This window comes from Mesoplodon densirostris, chromosome 17 (genome assembly GCF_025265405.1).
Source record: "Mesoplodon densirostris isolate mMesDen1 chromosome 17, mMesDen1 primary haplotype, whole genome shotgun sequence".
Taxonomy (NCBI): Eukaryota; Metazoa; Chordata; class Mammalia; order Artiodactyla; family Ziphiidae; genus Mesoplodon; species Mesoplodon densirostris.
In genome coordinates this window covers 20877048-20892443 of record NC_082677.1, presented here as the reverse complement: position 1 = coordinate 20892443, position 15396 = coordinate 20877048, and the positions used below count along the sequence as shown (strand labels likewise).

Here is a 15396-nt window from a genome sequence, read left to right as displayed (position 1 = left end):
TGTTGTTTGTTGCGCCCAAACACAAATAGATATGGAGAGAGAATCTCTTTTACCATTGGAGTGAGCTGTAAGTCCTGGAAACACAACCCAACTTTTAGAGACAGAGCGAGTGAAGAAATAATTTAGTACAACTCCCTCATTTTATAAATAAAGAGATTTAAGTTCCAATGAGATGAAATGCTTTGTCTAGGTACAAGTCCTCAAAGCACTGCCAGGCGAGAGTGTGTAAATGCAGAGCTGAAAAAGCAGAGCAGGAAAAGGATGGACTGACCATTAATAGGGCCATTAAGATCCAGAACTGAGAACAGACTCTTTAACTCATTAAACGGAATGTGCAAATGACAGCATTTTCACAAAGCAGAGAAGCAGGAAGAGGAGGTAACTGATGGAAAAACACGCAGATCAGACCATTTCTAAGAAGGACATGGCTGGGGCTAGAATCGAATATTAGGTACTTTACACAGTCTATTAATATATTTAACTGAAAAAAACACCCACTTTAATTCACGCACGTTTGATGGTTTGGGTTATAATATGACTAAGCTTCTTAAGGAGAATTGACAAGGGTTTCTTTGCAAATTACTGGCACCATATTGGCAGCTGAATCTAGAGAGGTCACTGCAGTAATGGGATGGGCTGTGGCTTTTGGATGCTCCCATTTGGAGCTTAAAAGAAGTGGCTGAGGAAGGCACATCCCTTTCAGGGCATGAATGAGCAGCCTCTTGGGCTCTGCTCTACTGCTCCTGCAGTAAGTGTGGCCCTTTTCAATGACTGCATCCTCTAACTATGACTTGCCAAGAACCATCTTAAGGTTTTTTGCAAGTCAGTGGTGAATTTTGGAACCCCATTTCTGAATCACTGCCCAAGTCATAAATCTAAGAAGACACATCTCAAATCATTCATCTAAGTCACGTCTGGCTAGTTTCTCTGTAAGCACTTACATTTATTAAATCAATGATTATAAAATCCCAGGACATTTGGCCAAAGAAAGTACCAGTTGTTCTTTTTTTATAAGATTATTTTTAAAGTCATAAGAAAATCAAAGAACCACCACCCCAAACTGCAAAAGCCACCAAACCTGTTCATTCCTTTAGGTCAGCCAGTTCTGAGTCTCTGTTTCAAGGAGGCTGGTATTTTCCAGATGGGTAGTGAAAGAGAATTTCTGAGAATGACTTCTTATAATAAAAGTACCTGACTCAAGTTCCCTGAAATCTAAATGTAGAAACAATTTGTAGGAGTTTACTATAGAACACAGTGCTGTAGAATTTACAGAAGGAAATGCGTTCTTTAAAATAAATGTAAAAATGTAAGCTGAATTTTCTCTGAGGAGTTTCCTAACTGATAATGAAAAGAAGTCGACAGGTTGATAAAAGGTGACCTGGCAAAGTGAAATGGCTCCTGGACTGGCATCATTTCTGAAAGGAGGTAACACTGTGTGCGTTGGTATTTTGATTCGATAGGTTGACACCCAATTATATAACTGCCAGGATCAGAGTGGCATCTGTAACATGGCGTCGCATTGCCAAGGGAATCTTTTGAACGTGCCCTACTTCTCCTGCAACTTGACACAGTGGGGAAAGTAAAACTGGAAACTCAGGACCCAAATTCCCACCTTTACCTCATAAGTTCAGTATGTATCCAGGGGAAGATTGCACAACTTCCTAACAACTCATTGAGTAGTGAGTAACCCAAAACAACATGTCTTCCAGAACATCATTAATCCCGTAATCTTTAGCGTTAGACTCTGATGATTAAAGAAGTGAAACATAAAATACTTAGGATTCCGAAGCAAAATAAAATCCCCATAAATTTTTTTAAAAGCTATCATACTACAGTTAGATAAGGAAGGAGTTTTGCTTTCACTTAATTCTGTCTGCTTTCTTTTACAAAGTAGAACACTGTGCAGGGGCGGGGTGGTGGTGGTGATAGCTTACTATGTATGCTGGGGATACAGTTTCTCTGTGGATACAGATATTCCAAACTTTCACACAAGGGACGATTCTCAAAATGTATTTTAAAAGTGCCTTTGTTTTTAAGAACCAAATAATTATAAATGTCCTCAAATACAGATGGCCACTTAAGGGGGCTCTTATGAATTCTTTTGTCAAGTCAAAATCTCTTTTAGATTGTCTTTTCTCTCCCTGCAGACACACTGATTCTCCCAAGGCTGCTGCAGAGGGCAGACTTCTCTCTGCAGTCTTGGAAGGCTATTCCCAGCACAGGCTCAGCGGCTTGCTGTCTATCTCAGGGGATGAAAACACCCCCCCGAGGAAGCCAGCAGCCCTGATTACTCCAAACCTGATGAACCTGATGTTTCTCTGGGGGTCTCTGTGGTTTGATCACTCAGCTGAGGGGCTTCTGAAGCTGTATTAGCATGGCACACAGAGCCCTACTCTGTCCCCAACTAAGGAGTGTCCAGCTCCCCGCTTCCTCCCCCAGCACCCCCCTGATGTCTGTTTTCTACCAAGCTGTCCAACTCCATTAAGGATGGGACACAGAGCAAACCTCTTGCAAGCAAAGGAGATGCTCCAGGCTGGGGTTGGGGAGGCCCTCATTGCCTTGACCTCTCTCTCCTTCCCTGGGCTGTACAGTGATATTCTTGGCGTTCATGTCTAGAAGATGCACAGCTACGCTTCATTTCACATGCAGCCACAAGGACTTAAGATCCAGACTTCCCCTACTGAAAGCTCAGGGGACCCCAAAGATTATTTGAAATCTTTTCAAAAAGCTGAATATTATTATGGGCTAGTTGATTATTCACTGTGACACCATTACCTCAATATCAGACGTCATTCATTCATTCATTCATTCACGCCACCTAGAAGTCTAAGTGCAAAGCACTGCCCCGGTTGCTGGGCTACAAGCAAGGGGGCCACGAAGACTGGGGCTTCATGACACCCACCGTTAAATGTCAAGTTTCAAATGCAACACAGAGATTACAGCTCACTTACTGCAAAATGGTTATAGAGTGAAGAGAGGTCTGAAGATCAAAAATGAACAGGTGGAAAGGCTAAACACAGGGCAGCGGTGGGAGGAGGGGCAGGGAAGAGATTAGATAAGAGTAAGAAGTTAGCACAGAAGCTTTTCAAAAAATAAAATAGCAAACAACTCAATAAGCCCATGCAATACAAGTAATCAGATCATTTATACACATGGACATCTCCAAGGAAATCAGAATAAAATAACGAGCAGGGGGCGGAAGAGAGAGCCTGGGGGTCAGGAGACCCAGGATGCTACCTGTCTATATAACGTCAGACTCCACTTAGCCTCTCTGGGCTTCAGTTTCCTCATCTGTAAATTGAGAGATGAAGTCCCTTCCTTCCATGTTAAAAGTTCCAAAAGTCTGCTCACTAGCTGACAAGTGTATGTACAAATTAGAGCCAGGGTAAGGTGTATTTCAAATGAGCCTAGAAATAGGGTCAGGGGCCATCAGGAGCTGTGACCATGGCCTGAAGCAGCTTCTGGGGAGATACCTCCTCGAAAGTGGACCCAGCATCTCCCAGACCCACCTTGCTCCTGCTCTTACCTCAGCAGCAGGTAAAGCTCTGTCCTCATGCATTCTCCTCACTGACCAAGGCAGATACCCACTGCTCAGCTGCTTGACTGCTCAGCGCAGAGCAGGGAAGTTTCCAGAACGGCACGTGAGATCTGCTTTCTGGGATGTCACTGCGTACATCTTAAGTCCCGCTGCTCCAGTTCACTCCTAGTTTCTAGGCAAGACTGCATGCAAACTGCCCCAGAAAGAGAGCCATCTACTATTTTCTCAAAAATATCCAAATAAGGAAACCCTACAACCTCTCTGGTGTCTCATATCCCAACCCTGTAACCTAAATCTTTTCTGATACGATTAAAGCTCCCTCTCTTGGGCTATTCTCAGAGGGAATTACAGAAGCTGCTCAATTCATAAAAATTCTGTCACATGCCTTGGTGATAGCCACTGGGCCTTCGAAAAAATTATTTTAACCTGCTTTGGGAGGCTCTTTTTCTCCAAATCTTTAATAGTTTCCTTTGCTATCTTTTGCATCTATGTCAAGTTCCTTAAATGATAACACAAGAAAAACAGAGTCACAGAATGTAGAGGTAAAGGCACCAGATTTTCTATCTGGCCACTCTCTTCCTGTCACAGAGGAGTGAAATAACACCCAGGTTAAAGGGTGTGACCAACGTCACCGAGCTCATTGGGACTGGAGTCCAAGGCTCCTTATTTCTCCTCTTTCCTTTATAATAAGCTTTCAAACCTAAGAGGGAATGTTGTTCTTTAAATAAGACCTGCTCAACATATGGTAAAGTATAATTCCCCCATGATTTCAAATATCTTATGAATATAATTTCATGTATGTTTCCTACACGTGAAGGAGAACTTAATCTAGGTTTTGAGAAGGCAGCATCCAGGTCTGGGCTACAAACAACACATGCCCAATACTACATACACATCCTACTGGCACCTTCAGGGTTACAATGACCGAGGCAAGGTGAACGTCCTCTGTATTCATCTGTATATTCATTTTTGACTTTGCAGGAAGGACCTCTGATATTTCTTAGCAACCAAAAAGCAAACCACATTAAAATAACTCACGCTGAGGCACAATGGTCTTAAGACAAAACACCAAATTCATAGATGAATATGAAAATGATACCCTTAGACTTCTGAGATCAGCAAGGTTTCAGACATCCTGTCCTCTGTTGGTTGGGTGGGGCTCTGTGAGTCCTTCCTCCTGTGAGCTCTGGTTCAGACCCCCATGTCCACATCTCCAGTTCTTCCAGCAAATTATGAGATCACAAACTATATGAGATCATCTCACAGCACTGCCTCCTGGCTGGCACGCAGTATAAGTACGCAGGAAATCAGTTGTAGCCATGAACAAACCCATAAACAAACGGTATACAGGGCTTAAGAAATCTACTATCAAGAGTGAACATATGGACACCAGGGTAGGAGGGCGGGTAGGATGGATTGGGAGACTGGGATCGACCAATGTACACTACTATGTATGAAGTAGATGGCTGGTGAGGGCCTACTGTATAGCACAGGGGGAAAAAAAAGAAGGTACAATCTGTTTCCAGGACATATATGAAGTTAACCTTACAAATGCATTCCAGTGTACATTAGGTCAGACAAATACTGTTTGATTCCACTTACACAAGGTACCTAGAATAGTCAAATTCATGTAGAGTCAGAAAGTACATTGGTAGATGCCAAGGGCCAGGGGGTGGGGGGCATGGGGAGTTAGTGTTTAAAGGGGACAGAGCTTCAGTTTAGGAAGGTGAAAAATTCGGGAGATGGATGATGGTGAGAGTTGCACAACACTGTGAATGTACTTAGTTCCACTGAATTGTAGAGTTAAATATGGTTAAAATAGTATGTTTTATATTATGTGACTTTGACCACAATAAAAAAAACATTAAAAAAAAGAAGTCTACTATCACCTTCTTTGAGGAGTTTAACAATAATATTCTTGTGTACATACTTATCATATCCTTCCCACTGAAAGATACAAACAACAGAAGAAGGCAAGTGGATGCATCAAGTTTATATGAAACCACTTTGTAGGAAAAATGACTTTGCAAGTGTCCCTTGGCAGTCTTTGAACTAGGCTGGGGATGCCCCCTGGTCCCCACCCTCCAGCCACCAGAGGGTTCTGGCTGAGGTAACAAAACCTGGGGCTGGGCAGTTTCTGTAAACCCTGCTGGCCGCGGCTGATGCTCAGGTCTCTCTACCTAAGTGTACAGTGTCTGACTTGGAGCTGAGTCCTGCTGGGAGGAAAGGGGCTGTGGTGTGCAGACAGAGCAGGACGGAAGGGAGGGTAAAATCAGCTGAGATGCACAAACTCAATGTACCAGGAACACACAGGAAAGATTTAGGAATGGGTGTTAGAGTTCACTTGAATGTAATCTGCATATCATTATCTGGACTATGAAATTCATCCTCTGGTAATTCTAAGTGTCCACCACTAAGCGGATTCATATATTTATTTGTACATTTCTTCACTAAACATCTTCCAAGTAAGTACCTACCATATGCTAGGTCGTGGGTTAGATGCTGGCGACGCAGACATAAGATGTGGTCCTGGCCTGTTTAGTAGGGGAGAGAGACACCAGTCACTAGAATACAGGGGGACTTTTTAGATCCACAGGAATGGGGAAAACAGCTCTCCCCTGGGGAGCCACGTGTGGTGCCCCGGGGAGAAGTGACATGTGACCTGGGTTTCCACAGATGAGGAGGAGAGAGCTTAAGGATCAGTCAGTCTTTTCCTTATTCATGTAGAATGATGAACCCAGATACTCTCCACAGAAAGTTTATCTATATATCTAAATAAAGTATTATTTATCTATGTTGGAGCCAGAGAAAACAAGAGCTAAAGGACAAATGGAAGATGAACTAATGTTTACTGAGTGGTTACCCAACGCTAAATGTTTTATATGCGTTATCATATTTAATTCCAGCACAGCTCTATGGAGCATTATGATGATTTCCTCTTTATAGATGAGGGAACTGAGATTTAAGTAACTGGCCCAGGGTTACATTGCTCTGAACTGGGGTAGCCTCAGACATCATGGCCCTGCCGCACGAGAAAATGGGAAAATGGGGGACCTGAAAAGTGAAGTTCTTCCCCAAAGTCTCAAAGTGAGTCAGTGACTCATCAGAAAAGAGGAGTAGAACCTCTGGAAGCTTAGTTTGGTGTAACCAAAGTACAGGAAACACACAAGTCAATGAACATGTAACAACTTAAAGGTTAAAAAAAACCCGGAGATGCACAGTCCATGAAATGTACTTTACATATTCAATACGTGGATGGAGAGAATGAGGGGAGGAGTTTCTTCCACTCGATTTAAGAACAGCACAGGCTTAGTTTACAGCTTCACCTGTGCTAGAACACGACCCACTTTCTCCCAGTCTAAGCAAGCGTGAAAAGGCATCATAGGCGTCTCACAAACCTCATCTGTACGTTAATGATCTTATCTTCTTTTATGAAATTAAGCTTGCTATATACATAAAAAAGAATGAACTAGGAAGCAACATGGTATGGTGAAAAGATGCTGGATTTTCTGATGCAACAGCTTCTTGCTGTGTGCTTGAGTACACGTTACTTAAAATTTCTGAGCCTCAGTTTCTTCATATGTACAAAGGGGATATTAATAATGCAATCACAGTGCTCACCCCATAAGAGTTGTGTTAGAATGAAATTAGATAAAGTGTTTAAATTGTATACAACAGTGCTTGGCGAAGGAAGGGAGGGAGGGAGGGAGGGAGGGAGGGAAGAAGGAAGGAAGGAGAAAATTAAAAAGAACCAGAACTTTTACAAAATTATCTTGGGGAACAAACCCAATTTCCACTATAAACTATATGAAATATTATATAGAGTCACTGTCTAAAATTCACACTTAATTGTATGTATGTTACATGTGTGGGTAGGTGTAAATCTAGATTTCACACCTACGCTTTATCTTCAAATGATCTTAGCTTGGTTGCTTTGGCTCTTGTACCACATCTCTCCTCCAGAGTCCTTGAAGGCAGTTTCAAAAGCAATTGTGGAATTAGAAGATGATACCAGTTAGAAGCCAACAGCATCGGTATTGGCTGATCTCATGCTGAGAGGTCAAGGGGCTCTGGGCTTAGTCTTGCCTGAAATACTTATTGTGGAAAGTACCTTCTGACAGTTGAGGAAGTGTGGCCAGAGTGGGAAAATGTACAGCAATCTTAAGAAAAGCCTGCACATCCATTGTGAGACATGAAATGAAAAAGGATCTTGGGCATCTGTGATGAAGACCGTTGGGCTATGTCTCTCCTCACTCTCAGGTACACCAGTGCTTGGGGACTGAGTCTGTTGGCCTCTTCTCTGCCTTTATCTCTTATCCACTCCGGAATTCTCCAGGCACTTTCTCTGCTGTGGTTTGAGCTGATGTAAAAACACCAAGACAACATGCCGCTGACAACTGTATACTAGCAATGACAACAGAAGCTTCTATTGACTCTCAATAATGTGACTTCATTTTCTATGGGCTCCTTGGGGTAGTTCTTTTATAACTTCTAAGGACCAGCTCATTCTCATAAAAAACAAAACGAGCAGTCACAGATAAACTGAGGCAGGAATTTGTATTCATTTGATAGACTAGATTTATCTACACTTTCTTGGAAGCCACAGTTTGGTGGGCAAATATTTACCAATACCAATTTACTAATGGGATATGCTATGACATTTCGTCAAAATTTTAAATAACTAAATAGCCTAAATGCTTCATAACCCTTAAGAGCTCTGTACCATAATATCCTCAAGCATTTATTTGTTTGGTATAGCAGCAGACCCATCAAAAGCAGAGTTGGGATCTCCGCCTGATGGAAAATCAGGAATAATCATTGAATATTCAACCGCAGAAAGGAATATTTAGACTTATTAGAAAGTAGCCAGTGGATCATGTTAGAAAATACAATGCAATGAAAACAGACATGGTTTACATGTTTAAGAAACTGTGAATATTAAAATGGAAAAGAGGCCAGGTGTGAATCTCGGCTCTGACTAGCTCTGTAACCTTGGACTAAGCCTCCCTGGACCTCAGTTTGATCATCTGTTCTAAGAAGATGACAACATCAACCCCATGCAGATTTTGTGTGGAAATATAAGAGCAAATATATGTCAAGAGCTTAGCACAATGCCTAGCAAATAGCGAGGGCTCAATAAGTCAGCAGCGATGGTGAGTAGAACAGAGTGAGATATACACACAGACTAATGAAATGGGGAAACGGAAGGGGAAATCGACCCAAGAGCAGACCCAGCGGATAGACAGTACTTTTCCCTATTTCAGAGATGAGGGGACTGAGCGTCAGGGGGCTTAAGAGACTTGCTTGGGCTCCACAATGAGTAAAAGGCTGGAAAAGGAATCCAAATTTGCTCTTTTCTTTATACCATACCTGTTTGTCTCATGCACAGAAGCTGCAGACACTCAGACTCACAAGCTTTAAAAACTGACATTATGTATGATATTGAATACATTTTATGTTATATACATTATATTCAATCACCAGACAGATTAAGAGTCCCAACTGTCTTCCTCTGTGGTCACAGGAAAGAAACAGAGCATCAGGGATATTTTGATGAAAAATCTCAACTTGAAAGACAATGAGGGAAGGGAAAAAATCTGAAAAAAGTCATCAAAGGTGCCCATGATATTCCATCTTTCCAAAGGGAAAAAAAATTAATGTTATAAAGCATTGGAAATGAAGGGAAAGTTCATTTACATCTTTGAGATGAAGAAAAAGGGGCTCAATAATGCAAAACTGCATACACGTTCCTCATTTTTTCTTACTTTCTCTTTGCATCTATTACGTAGCTTTCTCCATAAGGAATGTATTTTCCACTCTTCTTTCTTAATCACATTGCCTCCTGGTGAAGGTAATGTGAGCCCATGACATCAAGGATCCACATTTTAAAATGTGACGCCTGAGGTTAACAAAGATGCAGGTCTAATTCTAAATTTTGCCTGAGGAACGGCGAAAAGGAAGAGGATGCAATTTTTTTTCTTTCCTTTTTTTTTTTTTTTCTTTTTTGCGGTACGCGGGCCTCTCACTGCTGTGGCCTCTCCCGTTGCGGAGCACGGGCTCCGGACGCGCAGGCTCAGCGGCCATGGCTCACGGGCCCAGCCACTCCGCGGCACGTGGGATCCTCCCGGACCGGGGCACGAACCCGTGTCCCCTGCATCGGCAGGCGGACTCCCAACCACTGCGCCAGGGAAGCCCAGGATGCAAATTTTATACAGATGCATTTGTGCGCCTCTTTACTTCATTCATTCAGATACACAGTTTGGATAAATATTGGAGACAACTACCAGACTGAGGAATCAAAATGCAGGGTATTATTGAATTGTAAAGTAATTAGGCCATTCATTCACTTCCCTCTTGAAAGTGCAACCAGAGAAAAAAGGAAAAGAAATTATCTTAGAGATTGCAATTCACATGCAACATTAATTTGCCAGCCAAATTTGGCGTCTTGGCTTTTCTGCCTGTGGAGAATGTAATCTCTTTTCCATTTTAGCTCAGCCAGTCAAGAGGATGTGTGTGTGTGTGTGTGTGTGTGTGTGTGTGAAAGAGAGAGACAGAGGGGGGGGGGAGAGGGGGAGAGAGGGAGGGAGAGAGAGAGAGAGAGAGAGAGAGGAGAGGGAGAGGGAGACACACAGCCAGACAGACAAAGAGATGGAGAGAGCATGCAAGTGTGTCCATCTGTCCGTGGAACTGGTGCTCAACTAAAACAAGAATCAATGCTGCAACCACAAAACTGTGGCTTTCTTTGCAAGTTCCTCAATTTAATATCTTAGCTTTTCCTTCCGCCAGAAAAAACCGACCATATTTGAGAAACAAGCCTCCTTGTAACTTAAAGTGGGGCTGAGGCAGGCGTGGCTATGAACTTGAGCAAAACTTACTTTAACTCAGTAAGTGGGTCACTTCTTACCTCTACTCTTCAGCTCACAATTAAACCAATCTTTCATTCTTTCACATCTTTTAGGACACCTATATTTGGCCATTACTATGTAATTATAGATATGTGTGCTTGGGTATAAATACTAAATTGTTTAATTTATTCTTGTCTATCCATCACAACAGTTAGAAAATGGGAATGCCACTTGACTCACGTATTCTAATCTTCTATGACTGAGAACTTTTCAAAGCTTTGGAGGGTAGAGATCATGTTTTGTGACCTATGCACAGGTCTATAAGTTGGTAAACACCAAATAGCCAAGTGCAGAGGGGCTGAGTAAATACTGATGATGATGATGTTGACAAAGAACAGTCTTTAATAAAAGCAATTAACAATACAGATGCATTTATTTAGGATAAATTATTATTATCTGTGTGCAACTCAAGGTCTAGGTACAAATAAGCACCATGGCCTGCTGCCTGTTTATTCCAGGAGGTTTCCCCTGGAATTCAGTAGTTAATATAAAATTGATTCAATTGTAGAAAATTAAAGTAATAAAACACTTGAATGGATTAACTTGCCTTCAAACATGAAGATAACACCAGTACCTACCTCACAGGATTGCTGTGATGACTCAATGCATGAATACGGTCAAAACATTTAGAAAAACACTCAATTCAAAACAGTAGTATAGAAGGCTAAGCGGTTATTATTAGGATGATGAATTGAAATTCTTTGTTGCCCATCTGCTGCTTACAGTATCTTACAAGATGGAGTGACTATGAAATTGCTGGGAAAACGGATGTAATGACTGAAATTGACAAACAAAACAACGGGAACAGTATAAGGAAGTTCAATCAGGAGGCAACTGAGGAAAGCAATGGGGGAATTGCCATCTGGGGAGCCCAGAGGTCACAGCAGCTGTAGGGAGATGCTCCTAGAAGATGAATATCTGATTGGGTGGTAACTTCTTATACTTCAAAATGAAAACAATGTGAAACATGAACTCTTCTGATTTAAGAAGTGCATTGCCATCTGGCAAGATAGGGAAACTTGAAATTCTTGGAGTCTGCTGACACTGATTAGTTTTATATTTTGGTGCACTCTAATTCTAATTTTTATTTCTGCAGGGTTCATACGCAGATGGAATAGAATCATTGCATTTGATGATATCTGTGAGTTGGAAAAGTAGCAAACAAAAAATATCCTAATGAGACAATTACATGAACCTAAATAATGTCACTTTGCTATAAAATCTATGAGTCATAAAGTCATCAGATTTTATAATTTTACTTTATAAATTTTTGACTCTTCATAAATATCATCTTAGGAGAAAATTTCTTAGTTTTATTTTACCTAACTTGATTTGAGAATTCATTTGCCATCTCCCCCGTATACGCAGAGAAGCCTTCACTTTTTTGGTAACAAGGAGAAGTTGACTTGAGAATTTTCTGAGAGGAGTGCAAAGTGAATAAGTAAAAGTTAATGGTATCTGTTCCTGTGCTCTTGGTCCTTATACCCTTACATAATTTTGGTAAGGGTAGCTAAGTTTTAGCTCAATTAATGTATTTAAACTAAAATAATAAGATTAATTTTGCCTGCTGGCTATGGTCATTGGACAATTTCTTAAATTCCTTGAAGTCAATGTCTATTTAGTGCTTTGAGACTAAAATGAAGAATAGTGCTTTGACAAAAAGGAAACATGTTAGAAAGCAAAATACTGTAATAGTGTTATATCTCTGTTCATAGCAGTCACTGGGGAAACTCAGTAAATATTAGGTTAACAAGTGAAATTAAAAAAAGACTTCTATGCATATCTAAGGAACTGAGAAAAAATTCAATAAATATCATGAGCACCTACTACATGCCAGGAGAGACAGAGAAGGAGCTCAGGCTGTCAGCAAATTAAGGACTTGAAAGGAAAACAATATGATTCCTGCTCTACTTACTCTAAACTCAAGGCATTAAGCAAACACACACAGAAGAATCAGTGGAGGCAAGAACCAGTAGGAAAGACCTGCAAAAGGACAGGTTTCTTGAAATAAGCCTTAAAAAATGACCAGAAGTTTCACAGATAAAGAAGAAAGCACTTGGAAAGACAGTTGGAGTGAAAAGAAGTGAAAGAGCATGGAACTTTCTGGTGGTTTGTGGACTTGTGCACTTGGCATGTGGGTAAGTGGAGGGAGGAGGGGGAGAGGTGGGAGATGGCAGCTAGAGCAGAAGGAAGTGACAAGAAATAAGGTTGAGAAAGTGGCTGAGGCAGGTTTGTGAAGGCACACAATTCTTGAGTAAAATGATGCATTACTTAAAAGAAAACACTTCATTCTATTATTATATGAAACCCACAATGATACCTCTTATTTATGAAAAAGTTTCTGGGTTTATTGCAAATTATTGTCTTCTTTCTTTCTCTCTTCAAATCATGAATGCTAAGATCTCTTCAGTCAGCTTCAGAACGAAAAGCCTATAACAAGGTACATCTGGGAAAAAGATGCTGGTGGGGAAGATAGGCTCTGGAATAGACGGACGCTTACAGAGAGGCAGAATGGAGCCTGAAATCCTGGCTACCTGGCTACCGCCCTTGCCCCTCACCCAGTGACCTTGGGCCATGTCCTTCAACCATCTAAGCCCATTCCTCATCTCTAAAGGTAGTTGGGAGGATTAAATGAGGTCATGCATGAAGAGTGGCTTACATAGTAAGTACGTATCAATATTAAGTGGTATTACTACTTGTTCCGTCCTAATTTAAATAGATACATTTGAATGAGAAAGTTACTTTGTGGCCTCCCATTCCCCAAAGGGTTCAGCAAAAGAATTAGAAATGGTGTTAAAACACGGAAATTGTTTCCCAAATTACCTATTGTTTCAAGGCACAATTTATGAAGGAGACAAAATTTCAAATGTGACAAAAGAAAGCATCCCTGGGATAGCTAATGAAATGTCCCACCTCAGCAGTGCTTGTTCAAAGGGCAAGACCCAGAAGATTCTTCCCTCATGTTGCTGGCAGTGAACAAGAATGAAGAGAAATGGATATTTTATAACATACCAGGTTGATGCTTTAACAATCTAAACTTGATTCCATTTTTATTTCCTCCCAATGTAAGGAAAATACTGACATACCTTTGCGTCCTAATTCATTTCATTCTCATCAATATATTTACTTAAAATAAGACATAGCATATTTTTAATCTGTTATTTTTAGGGGTCCAAGTCCTTCTCCCTCAACTCCACATTTTTGCTCGTTTAGAACTATTCAGGTAAGATGCGTCAAACAATATTGATGATCACATTTTACAACTTCAGAAATTCACATTTATAGGTAAGCAGTTAATTCCATTGAAATTTGCCTGTGTAGATGTTCTTTAAACCATTTCATTTACTAGAAACCAATTATGATAAATTACGTAAATTCAAAATCAAAACGTGTGGATAAATCACCTTTGTTTAACGACAGTTTGTTTTTTTTTAAGTTGTCCTGAGGAGGTAATTTTAGAAAACAAGTTGCTATACTTGATTAAGAAAAATTGGGTTTTGATAAGTGTGTGGATAAATGAATCCATTTCCAGTCTGGATGGCTTTTATGCTTATCATCTGTCAATGGTACTATTGTTGAATAATGGTAATTAATAAAGGCTGATGCTACAAGTTTCAAAGCTATGTTTCAAAAAAGTTTCTGGAATAAATATCCCATATCAACTTTATAAGAATTTCTATTATAGACTGAAGCCTTTCTTCCGTAACTTAATGGTCATTTGTATGATCATAAGGATACCAAATAGTTCAGACAATTCTACAAAACAGTACAATTAAGCAACACAAATTACTCTTATTTTTAGAGAATAAATGGAGAAGAGGCAGCCTCTAATTCCATGTTAGTAAGCACACCCATTAAAAACCATTGGTACCCAAAATCACTCAAATAACCAGTATCACACTCAGTAACATATGACTCAAGATGTTAGTACATCCACTAAAGTACTGTAAAGGAGTTTTTTAGAAAAACAGAACCACAGGAGCTAAAGTTAAACTATCCCCATTAGGCCAATGAGCAGCACCATCTAAACGATCAATAACCACCTTCCTGAGAACATTTGAAAGTAGATCAAATCACAGTAAATAACCTCCTTGAAATAAAGCAATAGAAATAAATCAGAACTTGGTTCGGTTTAAATAGGAAACAAAAATCATAGTTTTTTTGGGGGGGTGATAACTGCATATAACTGGAGAAGAAGCCACCCCAGAGAGCGGAGGGGAGGGTCCCACTCTGGGCGGCCACGAGACGTGGCTGGAGCTTTGCTGGGCAGTTAAACGGTGCCGCGGCTCATAGCGGACAAGGGCAACAGGTGCTCAGATCTCTAGTCCCCTGGGGGCAAAATCCACAATCCACAGAACCAGAGCCACCCAACAAGCAAAACATCATAAGCACTTAGAAATGACAAAAAGGCAAAGGAAATTTACCTGGTAGCAAAACTGTTCTCAGTGGTACTGGTATGTGACCAGAAACCCCCTTCTTTCTGATCTGCAGAACAACTTTGTCAACCCCGGGTGTGTGGTCACAAGGCAGGAAGTGACTAGAATGACAAATCATCAGCCAGGAAAGAAATAGATTTTGTCTTTATAAGGACATTTTTACTTAACTGTGTTTTTTTTTTTTTCTCATGTCCCCTCCCCTGCAAAAATCACCTGACAGGTCACACTGAAATTCAGAAGCCTCTTACCACTTCCTCTTTATAAGCATTTTTCTCTCTCCTTCCCTTTCTTTCTCCTCTAGCTGTCTTGTAGGCACTGGGCTACTTAAACCTGTTGATTTCAGATAACAAGGCAAGGTCAGCCTGCTACCTTGACTTCTTGCTCTGACCCTAATTGCGAACGCAATGCTCTGGTGCCTAGCTACTTACAGCAAAGATAAACAAATTATTCATTTTTAATGAAAGGGCCAAGGGAAGAGGTGGCAGTATCCCTGAAACAAGCTAAAAGGGAGTTCCTT

General features: G+C 40.8%; 1 protein-coding gene across 3 annotated transcripts in view; it reads right to left on the bottom strand.

Annotated features, from left to right (window-relative positions):
• Nucleotides 1–14957, bottom strand: part of LCP1 (lymphocyte cytosolic protein 1) — a 59244-nt gene extending 44287 nt beyond the window's left edge. For 2 of the 3 annotated variants that reach the window (XM_060079974.1, XM_060079976.1), the window contains exon 1: nucleotides 14868–14957. The gene's annotated coding sequence lies outside the window, so the exon portion shown is untranslated. Of the gene's footprint in view, nucleotides 1–6015; nucleotides 6073–14867 lie in introns of all 3 variants that reach the window. The other variant, XM_060079975.1, reaches the window with a different exon arrangement.
• Nucleotides 14958–15396: the final 439 nt, after the last annotated feature.